The sequence below is a fragment of the Camelus bactrianus genome, chromosome 2 (assembly GCF_048773025.1).
Source record: "Camelus bactrianus isolate YW-2024 breed Bactrian camel chromosome 2, ASM4877302v1, whole genome shotgun sequence".
NCBI lineage: Eukaryota > Metazoa > Chordata > Mammalia > Artiodactyla > Camelidae > Camelus > Camelus bactrianus.
Window position 1 is genome coordinate 126,372,383 of NC_133540.1, and position 19,876 is coordinate 126,392,258.

Genomic DNA, 19,876 nt, shown 5'->3' on the forward strand with positions numbered 1-19,876 from the left:
TATAGCATTGTGAATATACCTCATGCCATGAGACTATAGACTTAAAAGTGGCAAATTTTGTTATGCATATTTTACCACAATAAAAAAAACTAAAAAAAGATGAATTGGGATGTATGGAACACATTAGTATTCTTATTACTGAGGTAGGTGCTCTAAAGATGCCATTTCTCACTCCCCACACCACTTTTAAGACTCCCCACACCACTTTTAAGAAGTAGGGGCTGGTTCCTTCACTTTACAAATAAGAAAACAGAGAGTCTGAGGGCTCAAGTCTACCCAGCTCTAAAGATGGCACAGGCAGGATTTGAACCAAGCTCTTTGGTCTCTAAACCCTTGGGTTTTCCCCTACATCACATGAGGGAAATTGGAATGTTCATGACAAAGGGCTGGCCTCAATTACTAATTCAAGTTGAAAATGTGTTTGGCCTGGAAATGATTAGAAAGAGGATAGGTAACCATGGCAGCCAAAATGGGACACAGCCTTGTCCTTCAGGGAAGAGATTTCACAACAGCAGGCTTTGTCCTTCTCTGGCTGCACTAGGAGTGGCACTGCTGGCAAGACAGGATGGGACCTCAGGTGTTCACATCCCAGTGCTTTCTGGTTGGTGCTTCCTCAGCTCTGCCTTTGGGGCTCCAGTTTTCCCCTTCAGAACTGCTTCTCCTGTTGGCCATGAACTCCCTTCCCCTCTCCTGTCACTACCACACCCTGCAGAACCAGAGCACACTGTGTTACGGCTAACTATTGCTTTTTCTCCACCCAGATGTTAACTCTGTCACCAACACTTAGGACAAAGACTGGTCTACAGTAGAGGCTCATCAAAGGTTGAACGAAGGAAAATAATTACCCATCAATATTTATTTTTGTCAACAGTTCATGATTTATAAAGATTTGGCTGCTTTTGGTAAAGGGATAGGATGTCACCAACAGTAATCAATCCTGACATGTGTCAAACATTTTGTTGTCCACAGAGCAATGTTAAGCCCATATCATCTTCCCAAAGACCCTTTTGCAGTAGGTTGGACAGGGAACCAATATCCAGAGAAGTCAGGTGACTTGTCTATGGTCACAAAACTAGTGTCAGACCAGAGATTTGAACCCAGGTCTTCAGTTTCATGGATTCTTCTTACAGAGGCATCTGTTTAATAAACTCAAAAGCTACCGTAATGACACAGGACGTTGCAGCTACATTTGCTAAAATTCTAAAAAAAAAAAAGAGTAAACACCATACCTTGCTCTGGGATGGTAGGTTGCTCCAGAATTCTAAATCCACAAGAGACTGAGGATCTTTCATGAGAGCTCAGAGAAAAAACTTGCTTTGGTACCAGACAGAAAAACAGATCCAAGTTCTCAGAGGTTTCCAAATAGTTGTGCTAAAAATAATTCTCTCCTTTCGTCCCAAAGAGCCAGAGGCCCTGGAAGTCATTCATTGGGTGAGGCTCGATCCGGGCCAGTTAAAATCACGGTTTTGTTTGAGATAAACCTTAAAGTGCCTGCTTTCCTTGATCGTTAAGTGTAGAGGCGCCTCCATCTCTGTGTGTTGTGGCCTCGTTTTCAGATTTGTTTACTTAAGTTATCCTCTCTTCATTTGTTTTCCGCTGAGTGGATGTCACAGGAAAAAAAATTAGTCACTGGTTGGAAATTAGTTATTAACTGAGAGAAAAGAGTCTTTTCCTACTTGAGAATTTTCGATACAGAATCTTCAGATTCTGGACGGAGGATTGTGTCTTGTGGGATACCAGGGAGAGTGGCCCCACTCCGGGTAAATACGGCAGGAGAACGGCCCCTCACCCTATGTGCTGCAAAGTGAAAGAGGGTGATGAGTCCCGTGCTGATGTTTTCTTTGTTCTCTGCTGAATGGATAAATGATTGGGGATTTGTAGGGAAGACTAATGTCTTTGTTCCTATAGAGAGCTGATCACAACAAACTCAAAAGGCAGAATGGTTCTCCAAACCCCCTGACGACTCATCTTCAGTGCAATCAATTTCTCTTTGTCCTTTTGATAGGAACCTCATGTATCTCCTTAGCAACAGCAATGTGTGATTCATGCTGTCATTTATGGAAATAAAGTGACCCCAAATTTCTTTTTACCTTGCTGTCCCCAATGTTCTTCTCAAGCTATTGAGAATGCAAATTGGAAGAAATGCTTCCAGTTGGGGAAGTGGGCATTAATCACAAATGTGATCAAGAAGATCGGCAGGTTCCCCATTCCAATAAGCTTTATTTTGCCTTAGCTATCCACCCTCCCAGCCGGAGGAAACAGTCTTTTGAATTTGTTGGCTGTTCAAAATCTGAAGGCCATCGCTGGGCAGTGAAGACCATGCCTTGAGCAGAGAAGTGAGGCACAGTTTTCGGTGAAATTAGAGTAGGACCTTAATCAGAGAGAGTCCCTGGGTTTGTTTTCTCATCCTCAAAATACAATGGTTGTCCTTGATCATTTCTGAGTTTTCTCACAGTTCTTAATATTCTCTCATCTTGTGCCTGGTGAGTTAGAGCTTAAAAAATAATGCCAGAACCCCATACGCAGAGGTAGAGCTCCAGGTCAGCTTGAAGGAGATGTTTGTTGTTATTGAGAGCAGCCACTCAAGTGTCTCTTCTCTCTAGTGCATAAAAGGAGGCACTTGCCAGTGGCTCGAGGAAGGTTTTCCTCTCAGGGACACTTGGCTGGAGAGGGGTTGAGGTTACTTGCTTAAAGTATCCAGGGCCCTTTGGAAAGGAAAACACCAAGGACCAAACTCCTTCTCTCCAAAATGTTAATTTAGGGAAATTAGTCATTGACAGCAGGGTTGTTGGCCTGGTCCAAAGCCTGCTGTGAAGAAAGGACACTGTGGACCACAGAATGGAATTGGCCAGGTGGTACGTGGGGCTCTGGGCCAACAGGCCTAAAGGATTTTGGAGTGGCAGTGTATGTGAATGAGGCTGGAAGTTTGCCTTCTTTCTGTCATTCTGCCATAGCAGCTATCCTTTGGGAAACAGTGGATGAACAGATGACGGTGAATTGAAAGGGTCGTCACACTGAAGCTTAGTAAGAGGGTGAGACCGGGGTCAGCAAGAGCATCTCCTACCAACGGACAAGCATGTCTTAGACTCTGCACAGTTAGTGTTCAACAGTGGAGCAGTTTGGTGGCGGCTAAATCAGCTGGGCGAGTGGACAATCAAAGGTTTTGTTTTTCACTTTCTGCCTGGGTTAGAATTAGGAATGATCCCATTGGAACCAACCAAGAAAGCCCCTAGAATTCTTAGATCATTCGTGGAGGGGAGGATTTAGACCTTGACTAGTCTACCTGCTAATAAAAGTAAGTGGGATCCTGAGAACGAATTGGAAGGAAAAAAAACGGCATGACTGCATTTGAACTTGAACTGGCAAAAAGATCCTAGAGGATAAATGCTTTCATTAGTTCACTCCTAGCATAAGATCACAGAACAACCCACTGTCACGTGTAAGGAAGCCCTGCCTATCTGACTTAAAGGAACCTCCCCACACTCCCCACTGAGATCTTCTAAAAGGCTGAACTAGAATAGCTGTCCTTATAATCTTAATTTCAGGGCTGCCACCTTTGGAGATGTTCATTTATTTGTATACAAGCGATGAATTCTTAAGAGGCTTTTCTCATCCACTGGTCTTTGGGTTGACACAATCTCTGTCAAAGAGCTTAGAAATGGATGTGTTTCTTGCCACCCAAAAGAGATAGATGTGCTCATATTTTCCTGTCTTAATGTGGCCAAGTGCTGATACAATTTACGGGTGTTCACATTTGCCTTTTCTGAGTCATTCACAACTTCCTTCAATTACCTTTAGTGTTTGATGGTAAGGTTTCAGATATTATTAAAGTGTCTCAGTATTTTTTTTCATTCTGCAATATTTGATGTTTTTCTTTATTATTTCTCATCTCAGGTAACTTATACTCTGTATCTTCCTGGACTAACTCTTCTTCACAGATAGAACAAACCTTTGAAATTGTCTCCCTGATCTTTCAGACCTCAGATGCAGCCACAGCTTGTGAGTGCCTATCACTCAGTCATTTTCACACTTATTCTAGAGGCAGTGGCAAAACACGATGGGTAGAAACATACACTGAAGGGAGGAGTGCTGGCTTAGAGTAAAAATCTGGATTCAATTTTCACCTGCCACTCAGCCAAGGTCAAGGCCTTATTCTTTCCTAGGCAGATTTATTTTTTCCTTCCAGCCTGTACTTTTGTTTTCCTGCCGCCTTACCTCACTTTTCAACTGAACTTAGTTCACTCTAGACCAATCCAATCAACACTCACAGAATATCTAACAGCCTGCTGGTAAACCAGCTCTTGAGAGAAAGGTTGGGATTTGTAGCTTCATCAGTTTCCTTGGTGTGGAGACTCCCACCACGGCCAATTTCAAACTCACAACCTGATCCTCACTGAATGCAAAGCTGTGTGGATTTGGCCCTTGTTAGCCAGTCTAAGCTGACTCAGCACATCACTGGGAACATATATAAGCCTATTCCAGACACTAAAATTATTTTAAAAAAAAAGAAGGTTCTAGCTGATACATCGTGTGCACTTACGAGCTGAGATATTACATCACTTTCTCCTTTAATGCTCACCTCTTGAGGTGAGTAGTTTTATGGCCTCCTTCTGTAGGTGAGGAATCTGGGCAGTCTGATCTGCAGCTGGCCCACTTAACCCCTAGGATGTTGCTAACTTTACCAGACCGGGTTTCTGCATCTAAAAGGCTGGCAGGCAGGTGGACTGCTCCCCTGACTCCGCCTCCTCTTCCCCAGACCACTGGGGCAGGGCAGGAATCTAATTTCTCCCTAGCCTCAGTGCTCTGCTTTTATCATCTCCTCTGGCCTGCAGGTCCAAGCCAGCCGTGTCTTTCCCGTGCCCCTTTCTTCATCTGCTCACTTTTGTCCTCCTAATGCGTCGCTTTCTCCAGGAAGTCTCCCTGACACTCAGCAGGTACAGCCTTGCCATCCCACGACCCCTCCCAGCACGTTATGGGATCTCTCTTATGCACCTTAGCTCATGCATTCTTAACTAGGTCTATTGAATCAGCATGCCAGCGGGTTAGCTCTACATGTTTATATTTTTCAAAAGCTCTATGGGTAGTTCTGATAGGCAGCCAGGCACTGGGGATCTTTGCCACGTCTGCTTTTGCTCAGATGATGCCTCCTCGGTTAGTCCTTCCAAACCAGGGAGTTTCAGTGATAGAAATCTGATCTGGTCTTCTCACTCTTTCCTCCTGTTCTTTTAGTCATCATCTCATCACATACGTGTTGAGCTCCTGCTATGTGCCAGATACTGAATGCGTGATTCAATGGAGAGCAAATACGGAGTCCTTAGAGAGAGAAAGTCTAGTGGGGAAGACACACTCATCAAATGATCACAAAACTATGTTTAACAGAATGTTAATTGGGACTTTCCATCAGCTTGCAGTTTCAATTGAGGACTCAGAGCACAGACTAATGGGCAATCAGTGCCCACACATCCATTTAAGACTTGCTAAAAACCAGCTGGTTCTGATACTGGCCATTGTCCACTTTTATCCATATAAGAGAAAATAAGAAGTTCAAAAAGGATTAATGATTGGAGAAAGCCATCAAGGTAGAGAGCAATTAGCTGATGAAGGAGTGCTGAGGACCTCGCCCCTCTCTCCTACAACCCGCCCCCAGCCTGGTGGCGAGGACCCTGAGAGATCACTGATAGTAGCAAGAGGTTCCTGCAAGAAAGAAACCATCTTGCTCTCCAGTTGGATGTTAACTGAGTCATGAAACTGAGAGCCTTGCAGCTCTCTTGGGATCAGAGAAATGCGGGGGCGCTTGACTCATCCCTAAAGTTTGATGTCTTATGTGATCATAGAAACTAGGGAATTCTGAAGGCAGGAGGCTGTCAGGAGAAGAGAGAGCAGTGTAGAAGTGGCAGTTGGAGAGGCAAGGATGTATGAATTTCCCAAGAGGCAGATGGTACTGAGGGTGGCAGCTGGGACTCGGCCATTTAAGTGGGACCTCTTCAGCCAGGAGAGTCTCCTAGGGTGAGAAAGCCAGTCAGAAGCCACTGAATATGTCACTGAGTACAGAAGCTGAGGCTGGTGTAGGGGCCATGCATGGTATCACTCAAGGAGTTTATCACCCATATCAAGAACCTGTATAGTGTGGAAGTCCCTCAGAAAGCCTCTAATGGCCCCAGGAATGCGTTCTACCAGAAAGAGCCAGCGTTTGAATACCTAGGACGTACAGCAAGTATTGGCAGCCAGGAAAGAACCGCACAAGTAGCACCGATTAAGGAAAAGTACTTGACTCACCTTTTTCTAATTTTCCTATCTTCTGATCTGACTTGAGACATGCCCAAAGTGGCAGAAGAGCTAGGACACGGGGGAAGATGAGAGAGCATAATAACCTACTCTGAGCCGAAGACTTGGGAAGGACAAGCTTTGGATTGGGTATGATATTGAAGTGTTGATTTAGATTTGTCTTTTTAATATCTGAAAATGAGTCACAGTTGATTAATGAGATTGTTCATGTAAACGAAAGTGACAAGAAGCTGAGGAATTTGCCTGAGTTGTCACAAAAGGGCAGGGGAAAGATCCAACAGAATGTGACTGGAAGAAGTGGTGGGAGGAGAATGAAATGGTTTCTAATCTGTATCATACTAAGGACAGAGAAGATCATTTGATAAATTTGGTAAATGCTGGAGAGTGTTCTGAAGGGAAAGTAAAGGGTATTATGGGAGAGTTTAGCAGAGCCACCTCATTGAGACCTAGGGCTGTCTGAAGAAATGGCATCTGACCTGAAATATAAAAGGGGAGAAGAATTAACCAAGAAGAAAAATTGGAAAACACTTTGAGGCTGAGGGAGTGAAATGTGCAAAGGCCCCAAGGTAGAAGAGGATGATTTTGAAAGAAGGTCATTGAAATTCAGGCACAAAGGAGAGCATAAGCCTAGAAGGAGGATGTGCCTGGAACAGACAGGGTGCTGCTGGCCATGGAAGTTTCTGGGCTTCATCATGAAGGGATGTGGGCAGAGTTTTACGAGTCAGGCTGTCAACTCTCCCTTGAGCCCAGTTGATTGCAATAATCAAGTTGATACAAGTAGAGGTGATGCTTGTTGCCACTTTCCTGGCTTTTCAAGGTGACGTCAACAAGCTATACAGAATCCGTTTGGTTTATGAACTGAATCTGCTTTCATTGTTGAGAAAGATGTAAGTTCTTGTGAGAAAAGTCTTTTGCATATTTCAGAAAAGGTGGTTCACGCACGCACTGAATGAAGTGTCACTGACCCCTACCGTGCGCTGGGTGCTGCCCCAGGACCAGGAGAGAGGGAGTTGAAAGAGGAAGGCAGGGGTCTAAGGCACGTGGAGCTCATGTTCTAGAGGGAATTTCGTGTCTTTAGGGAAGGAAGGGGTCTCTGAGGGCACCTGCCTGACTTTCCCATTTTATAGCTGAGAAAACGGGTTCAGTGAAAAGTGACACTTCCAAATGTCTTGTTTATATGTAAGACCAGAAGTAGGACTCGGGTTCCCCAGATCATTTCCAAGATTATCTCCTCTGTGTAGCATCGCCTGTCACCATGACCTGATTCTTGACTTCATGTGGGGAAGACACTGCAGTATTTTTTTTTTATGAACATAAATCTCCATTATTGTGGATAACTAAGAATTAATATGATTGTATTATCCCGTATCATAGTCCTTGATTCTCGCCTTTCTGCCCTGAACATCCATTCTTATATTTTAAGAAAGTTCTTAAAAATTACAGGAAAACTTTAGACTTTAAACATACACAACAGGAGAGGTCAAATGGACAATGAGCTGCTCCACAGTTACCTGAGCGGAACACCGTTTCAACAACACCCCTGCTCGCATATCCTCACTTTCCCCGGCCCCTGCAGTCGGTAGGTTTTAAAGCTAATTCCACACATCATATCATCTATTACATAACTATTTCAGGAAAACCTAGGACTTTTTATCACCCTGGATACTAAACAGCACAGTGACTGACACCACGCAGCTTCAGTGGCCCTTGGGACTTTTAAAACCCCAAATGGGCGTCCTTTAGAGAAGTCAAAAATGTCTTAAAAGCACTTTGCTCACCAACTGCTATACTGTGCGCTCAGAGTTCCGAAACGTAATTTTATGCGGTTGTCAAGCTTTTTCAGTGAGTTTTTCGGAGTTCTTGGGATGCTCTCCAATGGCTTGTTACAGAAATTCCAAGAAACCCTGAGGCTCGTTAAAGGCCTGTCTGTGGGCCCATGTGTTCCGGGAGAGAATGGGCCCTCAGTCCCGCCACACATGGAGGATGAGTGATGCTGCTGACTGGGCTTTGGTTTTGGGGTTTTGCTAACAGAACCTGTCATGCTGTCCTAAGATCATTTAGGAAACATGACAGAACTGGCATCCTCTTTAAAATGTCAGGTAATCCTGGAATCTTGGGGTGAGAAAGTTTGTAGGGTGATCTGAGTTGTCTTGGGACCTTAAGGGTTAGCAGGTACCAAGTGGAGGCGGTCTGCCCTGGGGCGGATCTCAGCGAGGCTGGGCGCCTCAGCCTCCTTCCCCACTGCGGTGCAGAGGAACAGAGAGGCAGCAGGAAAACCTAACCTGCAACGCAGACCCCAGGCCCAGACGTCCGCCTCTTTGCTCCACCTCCTCTCTGCTTCCTGTAGCGCTGACTTCAATTTGCACGTTTTCCTGAGAAGTGGTTAGCCTATGAGAGATTTTGCTTTTTTGGTTTTTAATTTTTGGTGTGTCTGTTCCTTTTCTTACTTGATGTATAATTCACATAGAACATTCTGTTAGTTCCAGGTGTACAAAACAGTGGTTCCATATATGCGTATATTGAAAAATGGTCACCACGATGAGTCTAGTTAACACTTAGTACCTTACACAGTTGCAGATTGGGTTTTTTCCTTGTAATAACAACTTTTAAGATTTATCCTCTTAGCAACGTTTCAAATATACAATACGGTGTTATTAACTAGAGTCGCCATGCTGTACCTTACATCCTGGGACTTATTAATCACACAGCTGGAAGTTTGTGCTTTCTGACCACTTTTACCCATTTCACCCACCTCCCATCCCTGCCTCTGGCAACCATCAATCTGATCTCTGTATCTATGAGTTTGTTTTTCATTCCATATAAAAGTGAGATCATGTAGTATTTGTCTTTCTTTGTCTGATTTTCATTTAGCATAACACGCTCAAGGTCCATCCGTGTTACTGTAAATGGTAGGATTTCCTTTGGCTTTTTTATGGCCAAGTAATACTTCACTGTATATATGTATATATGCACCATATTTTCTTTATCCATTCACCCACTGATGGACACTTGATTGTTTCTGAGACAGTATATCTTTGGATAATAGAAAATAAAAATTAGTTACCAATTATTAAATGTGTATGATGGATGGCAAGGCACTGTCCTAAGTGCTTTCTATGCATTTCTTGTTTATTCTTTGCCAAGAGCACATGAGGTAGCTGCTATGATTTCCGCATGACAAGTGAGGTGGCTGAGGTTAGGGACAGATGGGCAGAGCTGGACTCCAAGATCCTCACCTTCACAAGTGATCAGCTTATCCATGTGCATAAAATCCAAAGACTATTTCAAATTTTGGCTTACGAGTCCATCTTCATGACATTCAAACACTCATTAGCGATGAGAATGGGGCGTGTCAATTGAAATGTGTTACCTCAAAGTTGAGCACTGAAGGGACAGGGAATGATGAGAGTGCCTTTTCTCTGCTCCTCTGGTCTTCAGGAGGAGAGATTTTCCCGAAGCATCCCACCTCTTTATTTATTCTACCCCAGGGAAGGTGGGATGGATGAATTTGGAACATTTGTGAAGAGCAAATAGGCGTGTTCTGCTCAGCTAACCAGGGATGAAAATCTGCCCAATTTCAGGATATCTGGATTAAGAAACTCCTCTACCATAACACCAAAGCAATATTCTTTTTCGAAAAAGGTGTATTTTACAAAGAGTAAAATTCAGTCCTTTTATGTGTACTGTCTACTGAGTTTGACCAACATACACAGTTGTGTACCCATCACAGAATTGAGACAGAGCATCTCCATTCCTTCCAAAATGTTTCCACATGCCCCTTCATAGTAAAAATTCTCCCCATTGCAGCCACTATCAGCCACTGAGCTTATTTCTGTCACTATAATTTTGCCTTTTCCAGAATATCATATAAATGGACTCATACAACATGTGGGCTTTGAGCTAGTCTTCTTTCACTGAGCATAAGTTTTGAGAGTCACTCATGTTTCTCTCCCTGTTGAGCAGCCTTCCACTGTGTGTAGGTGTACCACGGTTTGCTTGTCCAGGTACCAGCGGACGGACATCAGGCTTATTCCCAGTGTTTGGCAATTCTGAATTCAAGCTGTCATCAACATTCATGCACAGGTCTTTATGTGGACATATGTTTCCGTTTCTCTTGGGAGAACACCTAGGAGACAGATTATTGGTGAATATGTTAACTTCCGTTTTGCATTTTTAGCAGCAATGGATGGAAGTTCTAGTTGCTCCCCATCCTTGCCAGGGCTTGGTATGACTGGGTTTGCTTTCACACGTCAGCCGTTCTCCTCGGGGTGTGGTAGTGTTGAACTGTGGTTTTAACTTGCATCTCCCTAATGATGTCGAGCATCTCTTCATGTACTTACTTGCCACCTGTATATCTTCCTTGTTGAAGAATCAGTTCAAATACTCGTTCATTTCTGGCTGTTTATCTGCTTATTATTGGTCGTAAGAATTTATATCATCTAGATATAAATGAGATGTGTGTTTTACAAATAGTTTCTCCAGTTTGTGACTTGACTTTTTATTTTATTAACTACATCTTTTGAAGAGGAGCATTTAATTTTGATGAAGTACAATTTATTAACTCTTTCTTTTATAGTTAGTGGTTTTACATCCTATTTAAGACAACTTTGCCAAACTCAAGGTCACAGGTATTTTCCCCTAGACATTTTATAGTTTTAGATTTTACTTTTAGGCGTATGACCTCTTTTAATTTTTTTTTATATGGAGTGAGGTAAGGGTCGAGTTTTATTTCTTTGCCTATTGTGAGATTGAGTATAAAGACAACGGCCAGGCCATATTTACGATAGGCTTTGACCCATCACCTGAAGCAGCCTGCCCAGGAAATCAGCTCTCGTACCTACCATGACAGCCAAGGAAGCCAGCCCGTTATAAGCTGGATGTGCGGGGAGTCAGGCTGTTGTCTCTAGTAACAATTCAGGAAGCCAAACAATAACCCCAAAGAGCCAGGACTTGATGAATCATGGACAGCTTCCCTAGTTTTTGTCTCCACTTAAGGTCAAGCAGAGAGAACCAAATATGCCTCCCAACCAGTCACCTACGGTGCCCCCCTCTAGTCAGCCCACCTACAGCTTCCTTACGACAATTCCTTCCAATCAGGGCGAACCTGAAGCCTCCTGCGTTTCCCACTACGAAGCTTTCCCACTCCTCCGCCTGTCTCTGAATCTCTGCCGAGAGGCAGGTGTTGGTGGCTGACCCCCTTGCATAGCAAGCTCTGAATCAGTAGCCTTTTCTTGTTCCCAGTCAGTTGGTGTCCATTTATTGCCACAATGTGGATGCCAACAGTGCTTTGTTCTATTTCTCAGTTTGCATACACCTCTGGTAGGGAACAGAGGTACTGTTTATTAAGATCCCCAACAAATGTGGGAAAGTCAACTCCTGCCTTTAAGCCAGGCTTCTGACCCAAGTTACACTCGATATGAACTCAGGGGCAAGGACGTGCACCTCACAATGTGCGCCTCTGGGGCACGAACCCTGTCTTACTCATCTTTGTGCCGCCCATATAGAGCCAAGGCCTAAAACCCAGAAATGCTCAATATATGCTGGTTGATTTACTGACTAATTCTAACCAGATGCCAAGATAAGAGCAAGAAAAGTAGCTTCAGTGCTGACGGGGTTCTGGACGCAACCACAACGGGTGTGTATCAACAGCAACCATGATGGGTGTGTTTCCTACAGCACCACCTGCACTTGGGACTCGATGTCTCACATGACCTCTTGTAACAGCCTCTTAACTGCCCTCCCCTCCCTCATAGCTTTTTGCCTTCAAGTCCAACCACTAGTCTACTGTTAAAGTGAGCCCAGACAATGAGCATTTGCTAAATGAATATTTAAGACGCACAGACATAGTAAACAATCTTATGGTTACTGGAGAAAGAGGATGGGAAAGGATACATTTAGGAGTTTGAGATTTGCAAATGATAGCCAGTATATATAAAAATAGATTAAAAACAAATTTCTTCTGTATAGCACAGGGAACTATATTTAACATCTTGTTCTCTGCTTCTTGCTGCAAACATGAGAGGCATTCTGGGAGCAGGAATGGTGGACGTGAGCCAGGGTCCGAGTCAAGGGCTACAACAGACCCAACAAAGGCAAAGGTTTAGCAGCAGGTGGTGCCCCCTGCACACATCCGCTTCCAGCCAGAATGGTGTTCTCACCGACTCCATCCCTGTAGAGGGAGAACTAGAAATCCAACAGTGATGCATTGTGTGCTTGGGAATAAAGCTGAGCACAGTGGTTTTGGCAAAAAAAAAAAAAAAAAAAAAGACAAAAGCAGTGAAATGTTACCAAAGTCCAAATTAGCAGGGGTCTCCACATCTTCTCCTTCCCACTGACATTGCCTGGTGGCAGTGGGCAGAGGACGGTCACTGGCTTTGAAGGTCAGGGTCTTCATTGCCCTGCCATGTGACCTTGGGCAATTTGCACAACCTCTCTGACCCTCAGTTTTCTCTTCTGTGAATTGAAAGTTTAACGATGCTCAGACTAAGAAAGATTCATGAAGTAATGCTTCTCATGGGCCAACATTTGTGCTACTCGAGAAATACTGGTTTCTCTTGGTGGTTGGAGAAGCAACTCTAAGTCAGGGACGTTCCTTTTTTTGTTTTTTCTTTTTTTTTCAAATAATGTTTAGAATTTACCTTCTTGCTGAGCTAGAAAATGCATGTCTTGGTGACACTCCTTTTGGGCTCTAGATAGAGAAACTCTCCCTGAAATGACTTGTAAGCAATTTCTTGAGACGTGAAGGGGGACTGAGAGGTATCCTGGAAGACAGGCGTGAGGGTGGGGTACAGTAGGTTTTCCAGGCAGAGCTAATGGTCTGAGTACAAGCCCGGCGTTGAGGGAGAACAGGATACCTGGGGGAAAGGGACAGAAGGCCGATGAGGAGGCCGGGGCGGAAGAATGTGAGGAGGGAGGCTGAGAGATGAGGGCGAGGGCTGCGGGCAGAGGCTGATTAGAGGGAAGTTGAAAGTCGGCTGTGATCTTGGACTTAATCTGAAGGGCAGCAAGAAGCAGGTGAAGGGTAAGACTGGGAATGACAAACCACATGTACACTTTAAAAAGCTCTCTTGGGTTTCCATGTCAGGAGGACTGGAGGAGGGCAAGCCTGAAGGGCCGTGGCAGAGAGCATCCTTGGGGAGGAGAGATCAGAAAGCCACCCAAGCACCGACAACCATTCTGTCAGAACCAGTAACAGGTTTGTTTTGTTTGCTTTTTGTTTGGCTGTGTGTGTGTGTGTGTGTGTGTGTGTGTGTGTGTGATTTCCTTCCTTTTTATATTTAATTTTTTTATTGAAGTATAGTTGATTTACGATGTTGTGTTAATTTCTGGCTTACAGCACACTGATTCAGTTATGTGTATATATTCCTTTTCAGATTCTTTTTCATTATAGGTTATTACAAGATATTGAATGTAGTTCCTTGTGCTGTACAGTAGGACCTTGGTGTTTATCTGTTTTATGTATAGTAGTTTGTATCTGGTATTTTTTTCCTATTCATAGTTTACAACTTTTTTCATCAAAATACATGTACTATTTTTTAACCTAAAATTTTATTTTGATGCTCTATATGCTGACTGTAATTGTCATATGGAATTATTTATGTTTTATTTTATGAAAGAAAATTTGTCGAGAAGGAAAAGGTAGAAAAACAAAAGAAAAAAGTTGCATTTCTTTCTCTTAGGTAACTACTATTACTGCTTGGTTTATTTTTTCTTTCTATTTTTTTTTGTTTGGTTTTTATGTGTGTGTATATAGATTTTTTATTCAGAGATTTGTAATATTGCCCATATACTGTTGCTGTTTGCTTTTTCTTTCTTTCTTTTCTCAAATTGAAATATATTTGACACATAACATGGGTAAATTTAAGGTGTGTAACATGTTGATTTGATATATTTATATATTGTAATATGCTTGCCACTCTGTTATGTTACATAAGTCATTTCTTTTTTTTGTGGCAGGAGTAATTAACATCTGTTCTCTTAGCAAGTTTGCTGATTATGTTACAATATTGTCGTCTCTATTCACCATACTGTGCATTAGGGTTTCAGGACTTATTTGTCCACTGGTTGCAGGCTTGTACCTTTAAGCAACATCTCTCCTGTCCCTTCAACCCCCAGCCCCTGGTAATCACGGTTTTACTCTGTTTTTATGATTCAGCTTTTTTAGTTCCCACATATAAGTGCTATCACACAGCATTTGTTTTTCTTTGTCTGACTTATCTCACTTAGCATCATGCCTTCAAGTTCCATGCATGTTGTCTCAAATGGCAGGGTTTTCTTTTTCATGGCTGAATAATATTTTATTATATACACAGTATATGTGTATATCTATATATATCTTGACCTGTCCGGCCGTTGATGGGCACTTAGGTTGTGTCCATACCTTGGCTATTGTGGACAATGCTGCAATGAACACGGGGGTGCAGAGATCTCTTTGAGATTCTGTTTTCATTTCCTTTGGATAAATACCCGGAAGTGGGATTGTTGCATCATCTGCTTGCTTTTTCTTTAACGTGTTATTATATCACAAGCATTTCTCCTCTGTTCTTTGGAACCATTAATGGCCAAACAATATCCACCAAGAAGCTGCACCATAATTTATTGAATCTCCTTCTCCCCAATTAAGCTGTTTCCATTTTTTCCTATTATAAATGAGATTATATTGAACATTTTTGTATATCAGCATTCATCTTTATTTAGGATTATTTCCTTAGGATAGATTCCCAGAAATGGAATTACTGGGTCAAAAGATTTGGATGTTTTATATCTCTCTTGGTACATGCTGCCAAACTGCTTTCCAAAAGGCTGTGTGAATTTATACTGCCCCATCCCGTTATGAAAACAAATGCAGGGGAATGTAAGCCCCTTAACAGTCAGGCACTGCTAGTCCCCGGAACACAGACAGAACCAAGAATCTCCAATTTGGAAGTCAGTATACGGGTCAGTGAAGCTGATCTCCACTGATGCTCGATCACAGAGATGTGTTTGATGGAGAGGACAGCGATGTTGATGATGGTACCCTCTCTTGGCCTAAATTCTCCACACAACCTCAGCCAGGGGCTAAGCCCTGCTCACTTGTAATTTCACAGAACTAGTACCACGCTGGGCACGTAGCGTGTGCTCAGCCTACCTTGGCAGATGGGATACAGGTGATGAGACCTACTGCTCAGATTGACGCCGTTTCATTGTGCCCCTGGGTAGACAGCTCTGGTAGGACACCAGGGGCAGCTCTGTGTTGGGACAGAACTGTTGTCCCATGTTATGGATGGAGCTCCAGGGCACCAGAGGCCCTCAGTCCCCAAGGCCCTTCTTCTATGGGGTCTTTGAAGTGCGGGACACTCTTAGAAAGCCTTCTAGGGATCCTTGCTCACAGAGTCACACGAGCCGGGAAGAGTCATGTGACCAGGGAGGTAGAACCCATTTCTAGCTCTTCTGCCCCTAATGTGTCCGGTCCTCCTGGCCTTCCCCTCAAAGTACCACCCTGACTCGGACCTACTGGTGACTTTTGTCTTGGTCGTGGCTTTCAGTCTGACCTTCCCTGGTCCGTCACTTCACTCTCTTGTTGCTCTATGACTTTGCATGTTGTTCCTCTCTTTCAACCCGCAAGACTGTTCTCTCTGTTTCTCTGTCTGCTTCAATCCCACACTTGTTGAAAACATCTTCATTACTATTCGGCTACGTGCCCAGGCATCGGCCACCACTGCTGAGCAGACTCTCAGGTCTGGGCTGCAGAGTCAGGAAGCTGGAGAGCAAGCAGGACCCTCTCCGAGACACCGGGCTCAGAGTATCACACATCCAGTTGCTTCCTCTTCTTACAGCCTTAGAAGCTAGTGACTATTACCATTATTTTATACATGGAGAAACTGAAGCACAAGAGAGAATTCTGCTGTCTGAGGCCACACAATCTTAGACTCTTAACCACTGTATTTTACTGCCCCTTTTCAGTAACCTCATACACTAAAGACAGCAATTGCAACAAAGAAAAAATAAAGACGGGTTGGTGATAGAGATTTAAAAGGGGAAACCTACTTCAGATGGAGGGGTCAAGGAATGCCCTTCCAAGGAAGGGACTTTTAAGGGGATTCCTGAGGTTGACTCAGCTAGGAAAAGGCAGGAGAAGAGCTTTCCAAAAATGGAGAACAGCATGTGTAAAGGTCCTGTGGCAGGAGAGGGCATTGGGAACCTTGGAAAATGAAAGGACAGTGGGTTGGAGCCTAGAGGACAAGGTGGCTTATAAGAGAGGAGGTCAGAGAACTTGGCAAGATCACGTCACTTCAGAGCTTGAAAAGTTTGGCTTTTCTCTTCAGAGCAATGGGAGCCATCCAGCAGGGGAAACCATGATCTCTGTTATGCTTAAAATGATGCCCTGGCTGCTGTGTGGGCGATGGGTTGGAGAGGGCCGGGCAGCAGTGATTGCTGACCCATCGGGAGGTTGATAAAGCCAAGTGGGCAAGAGATCCTCACTGCAGTGGCAGGAGAGAAAGAGAGACAGGGAGAGATTTTAAATATATTTTTGTTTGACTGCTGAGGGATCAGACACAGGGTCCTGTGGGAAGCCCCTTCTGCACTAGTCAACACCAGCTAGCTCCAGCATCTTCTCTGCTGCCAGGGGACCTCACCCTCCTCTCATCCCCTTGTCACAGAGGCGATGATCTCTGCTGTATCTCCTCCACGTCCTCCCTGGACTGAGAGCTGTCTGTGATTGATCCCTGTGCTGGTCACTGTATCCCCACCTCCAGAACAGTGCCTGCCACGTGGTAGGGGCTTGATACATGTTTTGCAAATTTGTTGTTGGGTCATTTACTGTGTGCCGTTCACTGAGCAAAGTTTTATGTACATCATCTTGTGTCCAATGCTCAGCAATCCCGTATGAGGTGGTCACTATTTCATCCCCATTTTATAAATGAGGAAACAAAGGCATAAAGGGCCAATTGCCTTTTTCACACCCATGTAACTATGAAATGCTAGAGCTGTGGCTGGAATCCAGGTCTGCTGGTGACAAAGACCAGGTGTGGGTCACCCAGCTGTGCTTCCTGCCTGCATCTCCCCCAGGCCTGCCCATCAGGGGAGCAGGGTCCTTGCTTGGATTGTCACCTCATTAGATGTCCTGGTTCAGTTCAGGAGGCAGCAAGCGGTGTGCGTGGAACTCACCCAAACTGAATTAGACAGTATCAACATGCAATGGAATATCCACCCAAAAGAATGGATTACTGATACATGGTACAACCCGGCTGAGCCTTGAAAACATTGTTCTGATTGAAAAAAGCTGGACACAAAGGACCACGTAATGTGCAAGTCCGTCTGTATGAAATAGCCAGAATAGGTAAACCCACAGAGACAGAAAGCAGATTGATAGCTGCCAGGTGTTGGAGTTGGGAGTGAGGAACGGGGAGTGACTGCTTGATGGGCACAGGGTTTGCTTTTGGGGTGACGAAAATGTTGTGGCACTTGACAGAGGTGGTGACTACACAACATTGTGAGTAGACGAGGTGCCACTGAACTATTTAAGATGGTGAATTTCATGTTCCGGACATTTCACCTCAATAAAAAATAACGCACGGGAATGAAATGTACTAGCTTCAGGCTAGTAGTTAATGGAGGAGCAAGAAAAGGATCAGAAATGGGGCTTCAGCGAAACTTGTAATTTTTTATTTCTTTGTAAAAGATCTGTAGCAGAAAAAAAAAAAAAACAAACTACTGTTACATGCATGAGTTGTTGCTGGAAATTCTTTCGTATCCAGAAATGGATCTAAGACAAAACGTAGTGCAATGGATTCCACATGTAAGTGATATCATATGATATTTGTCTTTCTCTGTCTGACTTACATCACTTAATATGATAATCTCTAGGTCCATCCATGTTGCTGCAAATGGATGATGCTAATTCTATTTACAAACCCCAAACAGACTCATAGACATAGAAAACAAACTATGGTTACCAAAGGGGGAAGGACAGGGAGGGATAAATTATATATTTGAGGACTAACAGACGTATGTTACTATATATAAAATAGATGAACAACAAGGACCTACTGTATAGCACAATTTCTTGTGGTGACATATAATGGAAAAGAATCTGAAAATAAAAAAATATGTATATATATATATGAATCACTTTGCTGTATACCTGAAACAAAGACTGTAAGTCAACTACACTTCAATAAAAAATAAAATTAAATTAAATTAAAAAAAAAAACCAGAGTGCAAAGTGTGCAATAGCTAAGCAAGAGGCAGAGTTGGCCAAATTTCAGCCTAATTCCCTTTCCACCAAAGCCTCTGACTTTCATGTTAAAGGAGGGACTTCAAAGTCATGAGGTTCAGATGTGATGTTTGTGGCCACAGTTCTCACTATGAAATGAATGCAGTGTCAAGGTGAGATGTAACAGAGCATAGAGATCAGCTTCCCAGAATCAGTCTCCCTTCCCTCAGATGGAAGAGGAATTGACCGGACACATCAGAGTGGAGGGCGGAGTCTCCCCAGTGGAAAGAGCTGGTGCAGCTCAGGCCTGTAGAGAAGGGCAGCTCAGCCACCAACCCTTCCTGAGAGGTCCCTGGACCTCGCCGGGGCCCCACCACTGTGCACATGTCACCTGGCAAACTTTCAGAACCACCTTTTAGATGGGTTGCATTGCTGCTGTTTTGTAGCTGAGAAAACAGAGGCTCGGGTGAGGCGGTCACAGGGGAACAAGACAGGGCTGGGATTCCAACCCCGGCTGCCCGGTGCCCCTTCTGCCTGTGTTCCCTGCAGTGCCTCCTGCCCGAGAACAGACCCTGGCACACAGACGGTGCCGGGTCAGCACTTGTTCATGTTCGTAAGTGAATGGTAGCAACATAAGATAATTTTTCAAAGGTTTAGTAGTTTGGTAAAGATGCAAAGAATCCAAACCCACTAGGGGGCAGGCATGCTCAGAGGCTGTGCAAATATTAGGTGGTACAATCATTTATTGGTACAAGTGCCACTTTTATATCAACAAGTATACATGAAGAGTCTGGAAATTGTGCAACTCTTTGTCTCATCACTTTTACTCTTAGGATTTAATTTGAAGAAAATAAAAAAAGATACAGGCAAAGCTATATGTACAGTGGTGATGATCACAGCATGATATATCTTTTTTTTGGTCATTAATTTATTAATTATAAAATTATTAAATTAAATATATAAATTAAAAAATGTAAATTATTTGTGCTGCAGTTACGGATTGGTTAAGTCAATGGCACATCATCAAAAAGACTCTTTTGCAGCCGTTAAAATCTATGTCCTGTAAGAACATTTGATGACAAAGGCAAAGGTTTAATATATTACTTGAAGGAAAAAAGTAGGCTACCAAATGTTGTCTCAAGTGTTGGAACATTCATTTTGCCTTAAAAAGTAGTATATGTATCAAAAAATGAGACGCTTCAAGCCAAAATATTAATGTGAGTATATTGCCATGAGGAGGGTGATGGGATTTATATTTTTGGCTTTCATTTCTATTGTGTTCTAAGTTTTCCTTGAGGGGCAATAAGCATATTCCTTTTGGTTTTAAAAAGTCAATAAACACTACATAAAAACAAAATAAACTCACTCCACCCAACCAGTGGACAATATCCCATG

At 43.4% G+C, this 19,876-nt stretch overlaps 1 protein-coding gene across 3 annotated transcripts in view; it reads right to left on the reverse strand.

Moving 5' to 3' along the window:
• C1QTNF7 (C1q and TNF related 7) overlaps positions 1 to 19,876 on the reverse strand; it is a 67,922-nt gene that overhangs the window by 12,088 nt on the left and 35,958 nt on the right. Inside the window, exon 1 of one of the 3 annotated variants that reach the window (XM_045508729.2) lies at positions 1,230 to 1,596. The exons of the other annotated variants lie outside the window; for them this stretch is intronic. The gene's annotated coding sequence lies outside the window, so the exon portion shown is untranslated. Of the gene's footprint in view, positions 1 to 1,229; positions 1,597 to 19,876 lie in introns of those variants that run through there. 3 annotated transcript variants of the gene reach the window in all.